Below are 17,815 nucleotides of genomic sequence, written 5' to 3'. Positions count from 1 at the left end.
ACTGTTCTATGTTCCAAACCAAACCATTAATCACCTCCTTCATCACTGAGATCTCATCTGAAATTAGGAGCTTTGCAGGGGAAAGAATTCAAACATTTATCCCTTTGTCTTCCATTAGTGGAAACTGCAGCATCCCAAGTTAGAAGATTGAGAGTCCTATTTACACATACACTTTAAACATTTTCCAGGCTGAAGTGCATTACTGATGAAGCATCACAAAATGCAAACTTTTGGTCAAGGTATTAGATCACCCCATCAGATGAACATGCGAGATCCCTGTGCTCATTTTAAAAATTACTAGCGAATTCTCCCCGTCAGCCAGGCAAATACTCATGCAATCAATACTATCATCTTAGACTTCTCAGAAATTCATCCCTGGTTGGTAACACCAAAGACATCATGTCAGTACATAGTAAACTGCTTCCAAAATTTACTCATGTGAGGCAAAAGGAAAGATTTTCAAAGATTGATGTGATTATTTAACACACTTGGGTCAATGGACTAGGAATGAATTCTGAGGCAATTATAATTTTTAGACGGCAGGCATGTAATGGCATGATCAAGGGGCTTTGCCGCTACACGGGCAATCTAAAAAGGAATGTGCTGGAATTTGAGTCAATTCTTGCACCGCAATTTATCCTGCAGAACCTCTAAACCTCTACAACTTTTTGGAGGAGGCCTGCAATGTAAATCGTACTGGATAAATTCATTGATAGTCATCCACTCTACTGCACGTCTAACCTCCAGGACTGTTTCACTCAGGTACTTGCAGTCTAAAAAAGGCGCCAAGTGTGACCAATAATAATGTTAATTTTTTTCTGCGACTTTCCCGACATTGCAGTCTAAAAACCATAAATGATTTCATTTCATTCTGCATTCACTGACCTTGCTATTTACAAACCACTTGCAATTCAAAAAAATACTCCATTGTTGAAAATGAATGAATGAATAACTGAAGGATTTATTTGTTTTTTTTATGCAGTGCACTGAGTTAGAGTGGAAAATATAGCATGGCGTGCAATCCAGGTAGGTCACAATAAGTCACCAAGTTTCAATGCCATTTTGGATTTTTATTTTGAGGCATCCTTAAGGCTATCTCAATCAAAGCATTTCTTTTGCACAGATGGAAAGTGATGTCAGTTGTGTACAGTGCAACTGGTATCAAAATAACAAACTTTATGAATGGTTCCAGACCTTGTATTAATGTTATTGAAACACAAATTATTGTTAGAAACAAGTTTATCCTTTATTTATTTTAAAACTCTGCCTTTAATTGGACTGAACTTATCCTAAGTGTAATCATGTAGTCATTCATCAATTAAAATATTATCAGTTTTTTTTAAAAGCTACACAATGTTCTGGGAAAAGGAATCTAAACTCTTCAGTTAAGTACATGTGATTTTGCGCAGTTGGTTTCTGTGGCCTCTCAGGATGAACAATAACAAATAAAAGCAGTTTAAGTGTGCAGCTTTCTCTTTTCAATTAAGTATTGTCAGTAATAAGATTGATAATGGACTCGTACTAATGGCAGTAGGTTTCTGAAGACTTAAATGAGTCACTTCAAGACTTGTGCTTGAGTGGCTCACTTCATAGACAGACCTCCAGGTCATGACCATCAAACTCTAATAGAGTTGCACCAACAGTACCCGAAATGCTACAGCACCCGCCAACCCAAGCTATGCACACAGCGATTCAGTTTAAACCCGCTTGTATATTTAGGAAATAATTTCCCTGCTCTTCAGCATGGACTGCCATTTGATAGCTTCACTGCTCCTTTCATTAGAAATAGAGATAACAAAGTGCTGAAAGGGATGGGGAAGATCAAGGGGCTTCTGATAATTCACAAAGACAAATGATGGATAACAGATGAACTGATTTATCTGATATGGAGCTTTTTTGTTTGCAGCTGTTGCTGAGGTTGTCTACCTCAAGTGCCTTTTTATTAGTTTTACAATTTCTGTATTATTCTCAACAGAACAGTAAAAAAAAAGCCCATTCTTTTTGAAGCAAATGTGTCTCTAATCTGTTACAGCTGTAAGGGATCACTCCCCCAATTAAAAACAACACATTGGCTTCAGCCCAGATGAGGCAACCACATGTTGCATCCTGATTGGTCACCCGGCAGGGATAGAGATTAGGCGTGCATCTTATACCATTTCTTGTCACAACACTGGAGAAAGAAAACACGGCAAAAGCAAGCAAACAAACAAAATGTGGGGTGTCTCTGACAATTGCCACATCCAGCGGCAAAGATTCATTAAGTGACATTACAGCAAGATTACAAGGGAAGCCACAAACTGTATACTTGTTGTTTCATGTGGTAGTTCCAAGCTCTGCATTTCCCACAGGATAATTATTCACAACCTCAGGAAACCAACCTCAAGTGCCAAGCAAAAGGAGTCCTGTGGTTCTTGCAGTCTCACTCACAAATGTACATTTTATGGCTATCCCAACATAATTCACATAGTCAGCTATAGGATATCTTGAGGCTAATTTGAAAATCTCAGCACTATCTTTGCATTTCATCCTTTCAGTAATAGTAATTCTTAATGATAGTAACATGCACAGAAGTGATTGGGGACATGAGAGACTGCGGATGCTGCAACCTGGAGCCCTATTGGAGAATTTTGATGTGAAACATCAGCCAGTCATCTGCCTCTATAGATGCTGCCTGGTCTACTGAGTTTCTCCAGCAGTTTTACTTTTCCACATAGAAGAGATGGGTCTTTTTTTATTGTACTTGGATTAAATTGCCAAATGCCATTTTAATGTAAAGCTAGCATTGTTGATTGCTCGGCGATTAATGATGCCTCCCGACTTTCATTTGCAGTTGGGAATGAAATTATTTAATGAATGGCTGACCAGCCAGTTGTAACATTACACCCAGATGGAAAATTGACAATCTAACCTGCTGGTTCTTAAAAATTTCATGGCTTCTGTATCTCTCTGCAAAATTAATAAGAAGCTTTCTTTGCTTCAATGCATTTGCAATTTATCAACTTTGCAGAGAATTGCAAAAAGGCATGGGCCCCTCATTGCCTCATGGAGCAGCAGTTTGATTCTGAACTGGTGTCACAGCACAAATACTGGAGGGTGTCCGACACCTCGGTGACCAACATGATGCCCTGAAGTGTTTCCTTAACCATGCTGATCTACATGGGAGAGACAGGTCTATTTCGCCACTTAACTATTGGATGCCCAGGATCATTTTTTTGTTTGCATTGGAGAGAAGGAGCTCTCAGCCTTCAAAAACAAATATGATATTTTTGAAATATCAATAATAATGTAATGCAAACCCTTAAATATCAAAGATTAACTGCAGGGTGAACCCTCAGGTTTATTTTGAGCTGATTTTCAATGCAAAAATCAACGATACCCTGCATAAAGTGAAGCCCTTCTCCTAAATTAGACGATGAAAAGTTTTAACCCAAATCATTGAAAATTCCTTTCCCTCACAGATGCTCCTCCAACTGATTTTTTTTTTGGACAAATCAGGACGTCTGAGAGCCAGACAGCTGAGGAGAAAGTCGTTCAAGACACGTACCTAATTTTGTGATGTGGAGCTTTCAAGTAATCAATCATCCCACTTAACCTATGAGAAAGTGTGTTTTTTTTAAAACCAGAAAATCATTTATCTCTGCTTTCGGCACAGAATATGACAGATACACAAGCACATGGACATTTTCTCTGTATTCCATTAGAATATATTTAGGGGAAAGTTAAGTATTTTTGAAGAATGATATCTACTTCCTGCAAGATCAAGATTTCTACAGAACAGAATGTTGCCATAAATAAATGTTTTTCTCAGCGACAAAGTAGATATGAAATATGACACCTTTGGCAAGCCTTTGTGCTGGATATCATTAAATAATTACTGAGCTACTTAAATTGCAAACAAAGATGGAGAGGATAAAATTATCTTGTGCAAAGGGACAATCAATTTTTAAAACAAAAGATTGCTGGTGTTGATCTGCCTGCAGCCTACTTTTGCCTTTTAAATTAAGGATTAGACCCTGTTTATGGCAAAATGTAAAACAAGCCGAGTCTGGCAGTGTCATACTCAACAGTGTTAAAAATATTGTTCTGTTAGCAGAACCTCAAAAACAATTTTGTTTATTGCAGTCTGGTTTCTTCAGGAAGAATTTAAGTGGCAAGCTGAGGACACTTTCTTCCCAAATTGGATTGGAAATTCCTCAATTTAAGACCATAAGAGAGAGGAGCTGAAATAGGCCATTCAGCCCATCGAGTCTGCCCTGACATTTAATCATGAGCTGATCCATTTCCCCCACTCAGCCCTACTGTCCACCCCTCAATAACCTTTGATGCCCTGGCTAATCAAGAACCTATTAATCTCGGCCTTAAATACACCCAACAACTTGGCCTCCACAACCACCTGTGACTACATATTCCACAGCTTCACAACTTTCTAGCTAAAGAAATTCCTCCACATCTCCTCTGAACCTTGAATATCAGCATATCCTTTTCTTAAATGAGGAGCCCAAAACAGCTCACAATACTCCAAGTATTGACCCTCAACAACACATCCCTGCTCTTGTATTCTATTCATCTTGAAATAAATGCCACCATTTGGGCTCTTCATTTAAGAAAGGATATGCTGATGTTCAAGAGAGTTCAGAGGAATTTCACAAGGATAATTCCAGGAATGAAAGTGTTATCATATGAGCAGCATTTGATAGCTCTTGGCCTGTACTTGTTGGAATTTAGGAAAATAAGGTGGGGATTTCATTAAAACATATTGAATGTTGAAAGGCATTGACAAATTAGATGTAGAAAGGTTATTTCCCATGGTGGGAGAGTCTAGGACAAGAGGGCACAACTTCAGGATTGAAGGACATCCATTTAGAACAGAGATGCAGAGGAATTTCTTCAGCCAGAAGGTTGTTAATGTGAAATTTGTTCTCACAGGCGGTTGTGGAGGCTAAGTTGTATGGTGTATTTAAGGCAGGAATTGATAGGTTCTTCACCACTGACTCAACCTGTAAGTTTAACTTCATGCTATCCTGCATGAGGACTTCAAGGTTTCTTTGCATCTGTGAACTTTTTATTTTCTCCCCATTTAGCAAATAGTCTGCCTGTTTATTTCTCCTACCAAAGTACATGACCATAAACTTTCCGACATTGTATTTCATTTGCCACTTCTCTGCTCATTCTCCTAATCTATCTAATATTTCCCATTTCAACATTTTTTCCATTTGCAAAGAATATAGAATAAGATCATAATTATTTTACTTTTTATTCATTAATTCCTCATTCAATATTGTAATTTAAATTGTCAACATTACTGAGATTCCCACAAAATCATAACGCATCTTGAGAGTTGATGGGAGATTGAAAACCAGTGATACAGAGGCCAGACACTTAACTTTTTCTTTCCACTCACATGCCACTTTAAATAATCCCTATACGGTAGGTAGACTGTGATTAGTAAAGGATTACATAAAGTGAGGGGGAAAAAGAAAGGCTGAGGACCACTGCTGTAGACCTAATTGTTACTGAACTATTTTGCTTGAGAAAAATTGTCATTGGCCCATTTCCCTTGGAGCGATGAAACCATGCACATAATGAGTCAGTTAGGTATGATTAAAACTTTTTCTTTCCACTCACATACCACCTTAAGTAATCTTTTACTAATCACAGAGCACCTATGGCATAGGGATTATTTAAGTTAATGTGTGAGTGGAAAGAAAAAAGATTGTAAATGACTGGTTTACAACAACATGACAAAGTGTGCTAATCCATCCTTATTTCAACCTTTCCCAATGAGGACAACAATTTGTCACTTTGGGGGAATTAGCATCGTTACCTCACATTCTCATCACCTGCTGCAACTGATGATTGAAGAAAAAGTATCCAATAACCACTACATTAATAACCAAGTGATATCATTGATCTATACAGTCACAAAGCATTCTGATAGGAATAAAGTCCAAAGTTCCTTTCATTAAGGATGTATTCAATAAAATATCTTGGATCATCATCCATTCTGTATATTGCTGTTAAAATGCCACACTTTCCAATTATTTGAATTAAGAGGAGGAAAGATTAAAACAAGAGGACATGAGTTAAGAATTAAGGGGCAGAAGTTTAGAGGTAACATGAGGGGGGACTTCTTTACTCAGAGAGTGGTAGCCGTGTGGAATGATCTTCTGGGAGAAATAGTGGCGGCGGAGTCAATTGTATTATTTAAGAAAAGGTTGGACAGGTATATGGATGAGAAGAAGATGGAGGGTTATGGGCATTGTGCAGGGAGGTGGGACTAGAGAGGGGTGTTTGGTTCGGTGCGGACTAGAAGGGCCTAATGGCCTGTTTCCGTGCTGTAATTGTTATGTTAACTCAGTGCGTAGATACCTCATCATTGGGTTGGTGTTCTTCGGAGGATATATTATAGAAAAATGAGATCTTAAACAGCCTTGACAAGATAGATATCAAATTATCTTCACAAGAGGGAGGCTCTCAAGTGAGGGGATGTAGTTTTAAGATGATTTAGATATGGGGAATGGCAGATGAATTTAATCCAGTCAAGTTTGAGATATTTCACTTTGGAAAATCAAATGCAAGGAGAATGCATACAGTTAATAGTAAGGCTCTTGAAAGTATTGATGTGCAAAGGGATCTGGGGGTTTGAGTCTATCCTCATTGAAAGCAGTCACACAAGTAGATAGGATAGTAAAGAAGATGTATGGTATGCTTGACTTCATTGGGTGGGGAATTGAGTATAAAAGTAGAGGTTATGTTTCAGTTATTTAAAATTTTGGTTAAGATGCCATTAGAATACAGGTACTCCCTGACCTATGACCATAATTGGGGACGAAGGATTGATCATATCTCAAAATGTAATGAGGCGACCAGAATTGCACACAGTACAGGTACTCCCCGACGTGTGACCTATACAACTTGCGTCTATCTGCACATACAATCGAAATGTTTTTTTTTAAATAAAGAAAAAATATGAAATTTACACAGTTTGTTGTATGACAAACAATAACAGGGATACAGGGCATGTAAAAGCCAAAATGTGCATACATACCTTGTTAGAAAGCATCCCAGGATCTGTAAGCTGGGTGCGGCCATCTTGATTCCTTTAGAGATGTGCGAGTCTTCAGTTGGCACCTGCATGGAGAGTTCAGGTATTGAAGCTCAGTTGGTGCACGTGTGAGAGTTAAGTGCAAACAATATTGAATTTGTGCCCTTAAATCTTGCACATGCACCAACCAAAAGCATGCACATAGGAATTAATATTCTATTTGGTAGGCTGATGAATAAATTGTGAAGGGAGATCATGGATAGCAACCCTGAAATTATATCCTAAATGTCTAGTGATGAGTTTTTGAGTGTTTATTGATATGCAGACCCTGGAATGCCCACTAACAAGGTATGTATGCACATTTTGGCTTTTACATACCCTGTTTCCCTGTTATTGTTTGTCAAATACAACTGTAAATTTTATATTTTTTCATTTTAAAAAAATTTGATCATATGTGGAGATAGACGCAAGTTGCATAGGTCACAAGTTGGGGAATACCTGTACTGTGTGTAATTCTGGTCACCTCATTACAGGAAGGATTTTATTGAATACATCTTTAGTGAAAGGAATCTTTGACATTGGTGATGTCAGAATGCATTGTTACTATGTAGATGAATAATATCACTTGGTTATTCATTTGGTGCTTCTTGGATATTATCCCATTGACCAACAACTGCAGCCCATTACACGAAGGATGTAGAGGCTTTGAAAGGAATCAAGAGGTTTATCAGGATGCTGCTTGTTTCAAGGGTATGCGTTATGGGGAGTGGGGGGTGGGAGGGGGTGTCGTCTGATGTGTTGGACCTCCCCGTGTTGATGGATGCAGCAATAGTGATGCTCGATGCACGCTAGTGACACAGCTGGGGACGGGGCTGACAGTGTGTGATGGCCATGAGCAGTGGGGTCACAGCACCTCATTAGGGGGTCCAAGCCCGTGAATACCCCCTCGGTGCCGACCCTGACCCAGTCCATTATTAAGTGTTATAAAAATGAAAAATTGAAATATATAAATAAATTAAGGCACCGCATATCAATAAACACTCAAAAAGACATCACTAGACATTTAGGATATAATTTCAGGGTTGCTATCCATGATCTCCCTTCACAATTTATTCATCAGCCTACCAAATAGAATACTCACAAACCGTTGGGTTCTCACCATCATCCTGCTTACATAGAATGCTACTTCTATATCTAATTATTCACCTGATCTTCCCTTTCTTCACCTATCCCTCATCTCCCCCCACCCCAGGCCCCATCCAGAGTCCCACCAGACCACAGATTGACATCCATTCAGTGTACAAGTCAATACTGGAAGCACTCCCTGTAGCCGGCGGCACCACTCCCTAATATCTCCCCACCACTGGGCGCTGCCATAATCATTCGTACTTGGGACCCTGAGGTTGCTGTCTCCGTTCCTGGTAGGCAGAGGTTTTTTTTTTTATAAAAACTTACTTAATTTACAGCTTTGTTACTTGTGATTTTAAAAAAGTTTGGGTTGTTCCTGGGAGGCCTGGACAGCCAGAAAAATGGGGGTCGACTTGTATGCGCTGAAATATACTAGTTTCCAGAATAATCTCTCTTTATATATAGTTGGGTCTCAACTTTCATGAATAATGATGGGAATAAATCTTTGACCTCATTAACATTCACAAGGTTAATATCAGAGCTACACACATTGGTTAATAATTAGTGTGATTAATTACAGAATTATAATTTAGGACAAAACTGTGGGTAAAGGAAAAATGTTCATTACGCATGAGGAAGATTTTATGGCACAATTTGCTGAATAATTATTGACCTGCAGCCTGTTATTCTGAAATGTATATTTTCAGTGTTGCAATATAGCAAGTAAAATGGTTGTCAAGTAAAATACGCTGTGAAATTGTTTGATTTTTAGATATGCTTTATATGTATAAATTAGTCATTTTAATTGTGTTTCTTTTCCCAGTTACATTTTCAAAGGAATATCCAAGAATTGGTTCTTTTATTTTTAAACAGTTGGAACAAAAAAGGACCAGATGAAATGTTTTACCATTATTTACAGGATACTCCTTGGTTCCCTTCCCCACCTCTTCTATTGTGGCATGCATGCTTTTGAAACCTTGCTAAAATCAATGCTCTTTATGTGATAGGCTATGTAAGGAGATTCAACCAAAATTAAGTATTTTCATATTCTGGCTGAGAGCTGTAAACAAGAACAGGAAGCAGTTTGATTTCCTTCCTTTTCATCGTACCCACTAAAGTACACCAATTGTAACGTTAACTGAAGCTAGATTATTTGTAATTTGCACCTAAGATTTCCTTAGTGTGTATAGCTGCACTGAACACAATGGGTAGCACATTCAGAGAATCATTCAAGTTTGGTTTCATTCAATTTGGTACGGAAACTATTCTTTTTCTCTCATTAGCACTGATTTAGCCCCCACCCGCTAACCCAATTCTTATCCAATCATGCAATACATTTTCAAAATCAATGGCTTATTTTGCATGAATGGCATAATGTTGCAGGTGCCTTGTCACTGCAGCAACCAGAGTTAATTTCTGATGTCCAGTGCTGTCTGTGTGGAGTTTGCATAACATCCTTACAGCTGAAATTGGTTCCCCTCATCCACCTCTTGGTATTGTGGTTTCCTACCACAACTCAAAAACTCATGGGTTGATAAATTAGTGGGCAATTGCAAAATGCCCCTTAGAGGTTAATGAGGAATGTATGGTTGAACTGGAAGCTGACCCAGAGTCAATTGACATTTTTTTTAAACAAAGAAACTTTGGAATTATTCTGAAAAAATTAGTGGGCACTACACAGCCTTCCTGTGTTGAGGCGTTTGTCAGAGGCAGAGCGTCGCATTCATTAGGCTGCAGTCATTTTACACTATGGCCGGTCTGTAAAATATGTAAGTGTACAAGTGGAAAAATTATGGGATGGAATTTCCATAATAAATTCCGTCCCAATATTTTTATACTACCACCTGAAATTTTCTGCTCTTCTGAACCTGAAAGGGTACCTTCAAAATTGTGTAGAAAAAGACAAATACTGAAGAACTGCAGTAGTGCTGAAGGACTTGGAGAGATTAAATCGTCTGGGATTATACTCACTTAAATTCAGAAGAATGAGAGGAGATCTGATAGAAACATATAAAATTATGAAAGGGATAGATAAAATAGAGGCAGAAAAATGGTTTTCACTAGTTGGTGAGATGAGAACTAGGGGACACAGCCTCAAGATTCAGAGGAGTAGATTTAAGAAGGAGTTGAGGAAAAATTGTTTTTCCATCAGATCGTAGTGAATCTATGGAATTCTCTACCTAGGCTAATTAATTAAACATATTTAAGGTTCAGCTAGATAGATTTTTACATTGAAAAAATAAATTGAGGGATATGGGGAAAAAAGGCAGTTAGATGGAGTTGGGTCAACGATCAGATCAGCCATGATCATATTGAATTGCAGAGCAGGCTTGATGGGCCAAATGGCCTGCTCCTGCTCATATTTCTTATGTTCATTCACCCTTTTTTCACATAAGTATGCTCCTATTACAACTCAATTTTGCTGTATATGACACGTTTTGTAAATTTTCCTTCTTCCACTGCCACTATTTCAAAGACTAATCATTCCCCATCAACTCACCAAGTAATCATCCATAATTTGCAAAACAATGAGCTGCTGGAAGAACTCAATGGGTCAGGCAGCATTCATGGCAGAGATAGCCAGTCAACATTTTGGGGTGCGACCCTTTTATGAAGCTTGCATTCTTTGTGTTTTTCTCATCATCCATCATTTGTCAGGTCAAGTAGCAACTTCAGCAGAATATGATCATGGGCCAGTCATCTCTGGACCAATTCCCACCCCTCTCTCAAACCTCATCCATTTCCACAATTATTGAAATATCCACACAACCCTTTCAAAAACATACATTTTTTTTTAATTAGACACATAGCATGGGTAGCAGGCCATTTCAGTCCACAAATTCATGCTGCCCAATTAACCTACATCCCTGGTATGATTCAAACATTGGGAGGAAACCAGAGCCCCCCGGGAAAATCCACACAAACACTGGGATTTGAACCCTGGTCCTGATCACTTGTGCTATGAAGACATTGTGCTAACTGCTACACCAACTGTGCCACATGTAATACTTTTTTTAAAAATTATGATAATTGTATACATAGGAGACATCAGCTGCAAATGTACACAATAATCGTAATCTTGAATTTGTGTACTACCTTTCAATGTCTCTATTCTCCCCTTCAATTGACCAAAGTGGCCCTTGCACATTGAAGGAAGTGTTAATTTCACCGCTGTTGTTTGTCTCAACTGAAAAAGTATTTCCAAGACATCAGAAGTGGTGCAAATATTTATTTTTCTCAACATCAAATTCTAAATCTGCCTATACCCATACATTTCACATACTAGAACCCTTCCCCTTCAGATTCCATCTTGTCCCATCTGTCCTTCACCTCTTCCCTCTCCCGATGGTTCCCAATACCACCACCATCATTGCTTTCTTCTTAGATGCAAACATTGGTAACCTTAATTTCCGCATCACCCTCATCACCTGTCCCATCCCTCTCTCTCTCTTATACGCGCACACTGACACACAAATCAATAGTCTGTTTCACTACACCCTAATCCATCCCATTGCCCATTATCTTCCAGACTTTCCTACTGATCCTCTTCTTAACTTTCCCAACTACCCCTTCCTATATTAGCTATATCCCCTTGCCACAAACAGTCTCAATGACCCATATTTCTGCCAAGCTCCTCCAACAGATTCTTTCTTTGATTTAAATTGAATTCATGCTGTCATTTACTTGGTCAAGAGACTCAATGTGTTTGAGAAGAAGCTAATTAGATGAAGAAGTAGGTTATTAAGAAATTAAAGCAGGAACAAGTTACCTCAGACTTGGTCTTGGTGTTACGGTCTTAAAGAAGAGGGGGGAAAGTTTTGGAAGGAAATTTGGGAACCTAAGCGCTGGGTGGCTGAATCGAAGTCTGGCATCAGGTTACATTGAAGCTAGAGCTAACAACCTCCAAGGATGGTACAGATTCTCCTGCAATTCATGGAGTAAATGAAATCAGTGAGGCATTAAAATAATAGTCTGTGTGCTCACATTTTTGTTGCACACTTTAGTTTTAGTTAATAAGAAATTGTAGCAAGGAAAGGCCATTTGGCACTCTGCCATTCAATAAAATTATACCACGTTCTCAATTTCCTTACTGTCAAAAAACTTCAATTATGAACATTCATCTCTGTCTTAAATCTACATAATGTAATTGAATTATAAATATTAAGATGGGAGGTTGCACAATGTAATCTACAGGACTATATACAGACTTAACCAATATAGATGCTACATAGGCATATGTTACTTCATTACTTCATTGTAGATCATGTGTCAAATGATGGGAATGTCATTGAACAACTCTTGAGATATACTTTAACTAAAGATACCAACCTCAATTGAAATTGTAATTATAATTGCTTCAAAAGCTGGATACATTGTCAAGTAATACAAAACCTCCCCCTTAATTGCTTTGTTTGGTTTCTCTCAAGAAGACATTACACCCTTGATTTCAACCCAAGAAAAAAAGAATCCTAGCTTTTACCTCGTCAATAACCAGATGAGCAATTCTGATGAAATCGAAAGATAATTCCTCACCTACTCATATGCAAATGGCTATGTGATATTATGTTTTCCTTTTGTTTGGAGAAAATTAGATATCGCAATAAAGATGTCAAGGTTGAATTCGACAAAATGTGGGACCTATTCATGGATTACTATTCCCTGTCTGATGTCCAAGTGTGGCGATTTGATTCATTTTTACTTACCAGATGCAGGTTAACCTCGATTAGTGGAGGGGTAACATTTAGTGGAGGGGTAACATTTAGTGGAGGGGTAACATTTAGTGGAGGGGTAACATTTAGTGGAGGGGTAACATTTAGTGGAGGGGTAACATTTAGTGGAGGGGTAACATTTAGTGGAGGGGTAACATTTAGTGGAGGGGTAACATTTAGTGGAGGGGTAACATTTAGTGGAGGGGTAACATTTAGTGGAGGGGTAACATTTAGTGGAGGGGTAACATTTAGTGGAGGGGTAACATTTAGTGGAGGGGTAACATTTAGTGGAGGGGTAACATTTAGTGGAGGGGTAACATTTAGTGGAGGGGTAACATTTAGTGGAGGGGTAACATTTAGTGGAGGGGTAACATTTAGTGGAGGGGTAACATTTAGTGGAGGGGTAACATTTAGTGGAGGGGTAACATTTAGTGGAGGGGTAACATTTAGTGGAGGGGTAACATTTAGTGGAGGGGTAACATTTAGTGGAGGGGTAACATTTAGTGGAGGGGTAACATTTAGTGGAGGGGTAACATTTAGTGGAGGGGTAACATTTAGTGGAGGGGTAACATTTAGTGGAGGGGTAACATTTAGTGGAGGGGTAACATTTAGTGGAGGGGTAACATTTAGTGGAGGGGTAACATTTAGTGGAGGGGTAACATTTAGTGGAGGGGTAACATTTAGTGGAGGGGTAACATTTAGTGGAGGGGTAACATTTAGTGGAGGGGTAACATTTAGTGGAGGGGTAACATTTAGTGGAGGGGTAACATTTAGTGGAGGGGTAACATTTAGTGGAGGGGTAACATTTAGTGGAGGGGTAACATTTAGTGGAGGGGTAACATTTAGTGGAGGGGTAACATTTAGTGGAGGGGTAACATTTAGTGGAGGGGTAACATTTAGTGGAGGGGTAACATTTAGTGGAGGGGTAACATTTAGTGGAGGGGTAACATTAGTGGAGGGGTAACATTAGTGGAGGGGTAACATTAGTGGAGGGGTAACATTAGTGGAGGGGTAACATTAGTGGAGGGGTAACATTAGTGGAGGGGTAACATTAGTGGAGGGGTAACATTAGTGGAGGGGTAACATTAGTGGAGGGGTAACATTAGTGGAGGGGTAACATTAGTGGAGGGGTAACATTAGTGGAGGGGTAACATTAGTGGAGGGGTAACATTAGTGGAGGGGTAACATTAGTGGAGGGGTAACATTAGTGGAGGGGTAACATTAGTGGAGGGGTAACATTAGTGGAGGGGTAACATTAGTGGAGGGGTAACATTAGTGGAGGGGTAACATTAGTGGAGGGGTAACATTAGTGGAGGGGTAACATTAGTGGAGGGGTAACATTAGTGGAGGGGTAACATTAGTGGAGGGGTAACATTAGTGGAGGGGTAACATTAGTGGAGGGGTAACATTAGTGGAGGGGTAACATTAGTGGAGGGGTAACATTAGTGGAGGGGTAACATTAGTGGAGGGGTAACATTAGTGGAGGGGTAACATTAGTGGAGGGGTAACATTAGTGGAGGGGTAACATTAGTGGAGGGGTAACATTAGTGGAGGGGTAACATTAGTGGAGGGGTCTTTTTGTCTTTTTATTTCCTAGAGAAAAGCAGGCTACAATTAAGAATGACCACATTATTGAATAGGATGAAGATTTATAATCCCTATATGGGATTTTTAATTCTATCTTATTATTTTCTGTTAAACATTAGAATCTGAAGATTATGTTGCTTGATAATAATGATTTACATTATGTATTACAATTTTATGTTATGTATTTACTATGAATTGAACTATGTAACCAGTTAGAAATCATGAACAAAGTTTTTTTTCTATTAAAGTCAATAAAAGAAAAAGAAAACCTTAATTATATATCAGCACATTCTATTTTTTTTAATCTTCTTGTTCATTATATTTCAATATTTACCCTCACTTTAAAAAAAAAATCTTATTTCTAATCATGCAGAAGTACCCAAGTTATTGAAACAAATTACAGGATTTGCTGACTAACTTTGTCTCTGCAGTCATGAATTTTTGTCAACGTGTTGGGATCCAAACCTGATGATGATCCCTGGAGAATGAATGAGGTTCTGGTTATTCATTCAAGTAGAACAAGATTGAGACATTGGTCAATAGGTCAGTAATGTCCCACTTATAAAGACCCTCCAAAAATACCTCATTAAAAAAATAAAGTAAAATAGCTAAAAGCTGTGTCTAAATATTAGCCATTACTGTGAGTAAATGGGAAAGAGCTGTTGATTGCTGACAGCAGCTGTGTGAAGCTCTGTAGAAAGAGAGTGGCCATAAAAAATCAATGATATTCTGCTAACCCTATCATAAAATTTTCAGCTTCTGAAAGCTGTGCTATTGGGGGAGGAGGTGGGGGGGTGGGATTAATAGTGTTTTTAGGTCGATCAGTGAGATTGGAATAATCAGATTAATTGCTGATTATAATAGCTGCAATATTTTATGCAAATCAATTCATTTTCATTCTGCTAATCTGTGGGAAGAATCAGGTTGGGCTAGAGCAAAGAAAATGGAGCTGCAAATGCATCAGATCCTATCATTTTGTTTCTGAAAATCAGTCACAATGATTTTAAAAAAGTAGACAATAAATATGTTTTAAAAATGAATCAATTGAAAGTTTGAGAAACCAATCTGGAAGGTTTGTCCAATTAAATGATCACTTCACATCTTTGCATTGCTGACAACCAAGCCTGCCAATTAGTATGTAACTACACTGTACAAGATTGATTCAGGAAAAATTTGTTTGAATGGATCACATTTTTATTCCTCTTATCTCTGTGAGTGGGACTGTATGATTTCAGACAAATAAACATTCTGCTTTTACAAATGATCACTGCAAAACATTTTCTGGACTATGGAGTGACTGGGTCACAGATGCAAGCTTATCATGACCCAAAGATGTTTAAGGCAATGAAGGGAATTCTGAGAAATTGTGCTCATTCATACCATTCAGAACATGGTTTATTGATGCTCTATGAAATCCTGCCTACAAAGCAATTAATGTATAGTACAGAAACCGTTCCATATCGCCCTCTCCATCATAGCCATAGACTATGGCTATCAGTGAAATTTGCACTTGAAATACACATTTTTTTTTCCTTTCTCCATACTGCCATACATTTCTCCCAATTTTTGACAAGCACATGAAACCTAAGTATCACTATAACCACCCGCATTCACTTTCTGGATTTCTTTGTTCCTGTCGACCACTACTTTTCAATCTCCAAACTCATTGTCACTGCATGAGGTAACCTTTTCCTTATTTTTATTGTTCTTCCTGCTTCCCCAAACGCAATGCATTGCAATCATTCTTCATATACTAACCCTTTCATTTCTGGTATCATTTTTTTTTAAATTTCACACTGTGAACCATATCAATCAAAATACATACAAAGATTTCCCTCTTAAATATACACAGTGGCATTTTCTCCCCTTTATTTCCCCCTACCTTCCCTCCCCCCTCCAAACCCATTAAACTTTCAACATTTACAATACAATAAAACCATTAAACAATGTCAACACACAATGAAAATAAACAAGAAAATTGTGTCATCTACTTTTACACACTGGATCAATTCATTTTGTCTTCTTATCATTTTAAGGGGTGGAGGTCCGAAGCAAGCCCTCTCTGTTGTGGTCCATGTACGCTTCCCAAATTTGTTCAAATAATGTGGTTATTTTTTAAATTATATGTTATTTTTTTCCAATGAAACAAACATTTATTCATTTCCATGTACCATTGCTGTATTCTCAGGTTCTCTTCTGATTTCCAAGTTGACATTATACATTTTTTTGCTACAGCTAAGGCTATCATAATAAATATCTTTTGCGCTTCATCCAATTTGAGACCTAATTCTTTACTTATATTACTTAGAAGATCTCTGAATTTTTTGGTATGTTGCTTTTTGTGATTTTATTTAATACCTGATTTCGATCTTCCCAAAACTTTTTCACATGCCCAAATTGCATGTACTGTTGTTCCCATTTCCTTCTTACAGTGAAAACATCTATCTGATAATGTTGGATCCCATTTTTTAAAACTTTTGGGGTGTGATATATAACCTGTGTAACCAATTATACTGTATCATGTGTAACCTTGTGTTTATTATATTCTTCATAGTTCCACATTTCATTTTTTATCTTTATGTTTAAATCTTTTTTCCCACCTTTGTTTGGGTTTATAGCTTATTTCATCATTTTCCTTCTCTTGCAGCTTGATGTACATGTTCTTTATAAATCATTTTATTATCGTTGTTTCTGTAATCACATATTCAAAGCTGCTTCCTTCTGGTAATCTCAGTCTGCTTCCCAATTTGTCCTTTAAGTGGGCTTTCAGTTGATGCTATGCAAACATCGTACCATGAGTTATTCCATATTTGTACTTCATTTGTTCAAATGTTAATAAATTATTTCCCACAAAGCAATTTTCTGTTCTTTTAATTCCTTTTCTCTCCCATTCTCTAAAGGAAAGGTTATCTATTGTAAAAGGGATTAGTTGATTTTGCATCAATAATAACTTTGGTAGTTGATAATTTGTTTATTTCCTATCCAAGTTAATCTTCTTCCATATATTGAGTAAATGATGCAGTACTGGTGAGCTTTTACATTGCACCAGCTTTTCATCCCACTTATAAAGTACATGTTCCGGTACCTTCTCCCCTATTTTATCTAGCTCTATCTTAGTCCAATCTGGTTTTTCCCTTGTCTGATAAAAATCTGATAGATACCTTAATTGTGCATTTCTGGTATCATTCAAGTAAATCTTCTCTGAACCCTCTCTAACACCAACACACATTTTCTCAAATATGGCCCCTAAAGGTGTACACAGTACTCCACGTGAGGTCGCACCAATGTTTTATAGAGTCTCATCATTACATCTTTGCTTTGATGGAGACTTGGATCACAAATTTCA

At 38.0% G+C, this 17,815-nt stretch overlaps 1 long non-coding RNA gene across 1 annotated transcript in view; it reads left to right on the top strand.

Moving 5' to 3' along the window:
• LOC138743014 (uncharacterized) overlaps positions 1–12,701 on the top strand; it is a 42,979-nt gene extending 30,278 nt beyond the window's left edge. The window contains exons 5-6 of the long non-coding RNA XR_011344595.1: positions 983–1,026; positions 12,601–12,701. This is a non-coding gene — a long non-coding RNA (uncharacterized lncRNA). The remainder of the gene's footprint in view (positions 1–982; positions 1,027–12,600) is intronic.
• Positions 12,702–17,815: the final 5,114 nt, after the last annotated feature.

Source organism: Narcine bancroftii, chromosome 9, assembly GCF_036971445.1.
Source record: "Narcine bancroftii isolate sNarBan1 chromosome 9, sNarBan1.hap1, whole genome shotgun sequence".
NCBI lineage: Eukaryota > Metazoa > Chordata > Chondrichthyes > Torpediniformes > Narcinidae > Narcine > Narcine bancroftii.
This window is presented reverse-complemented; position numbering and strand designations above follow the sequence as displayed.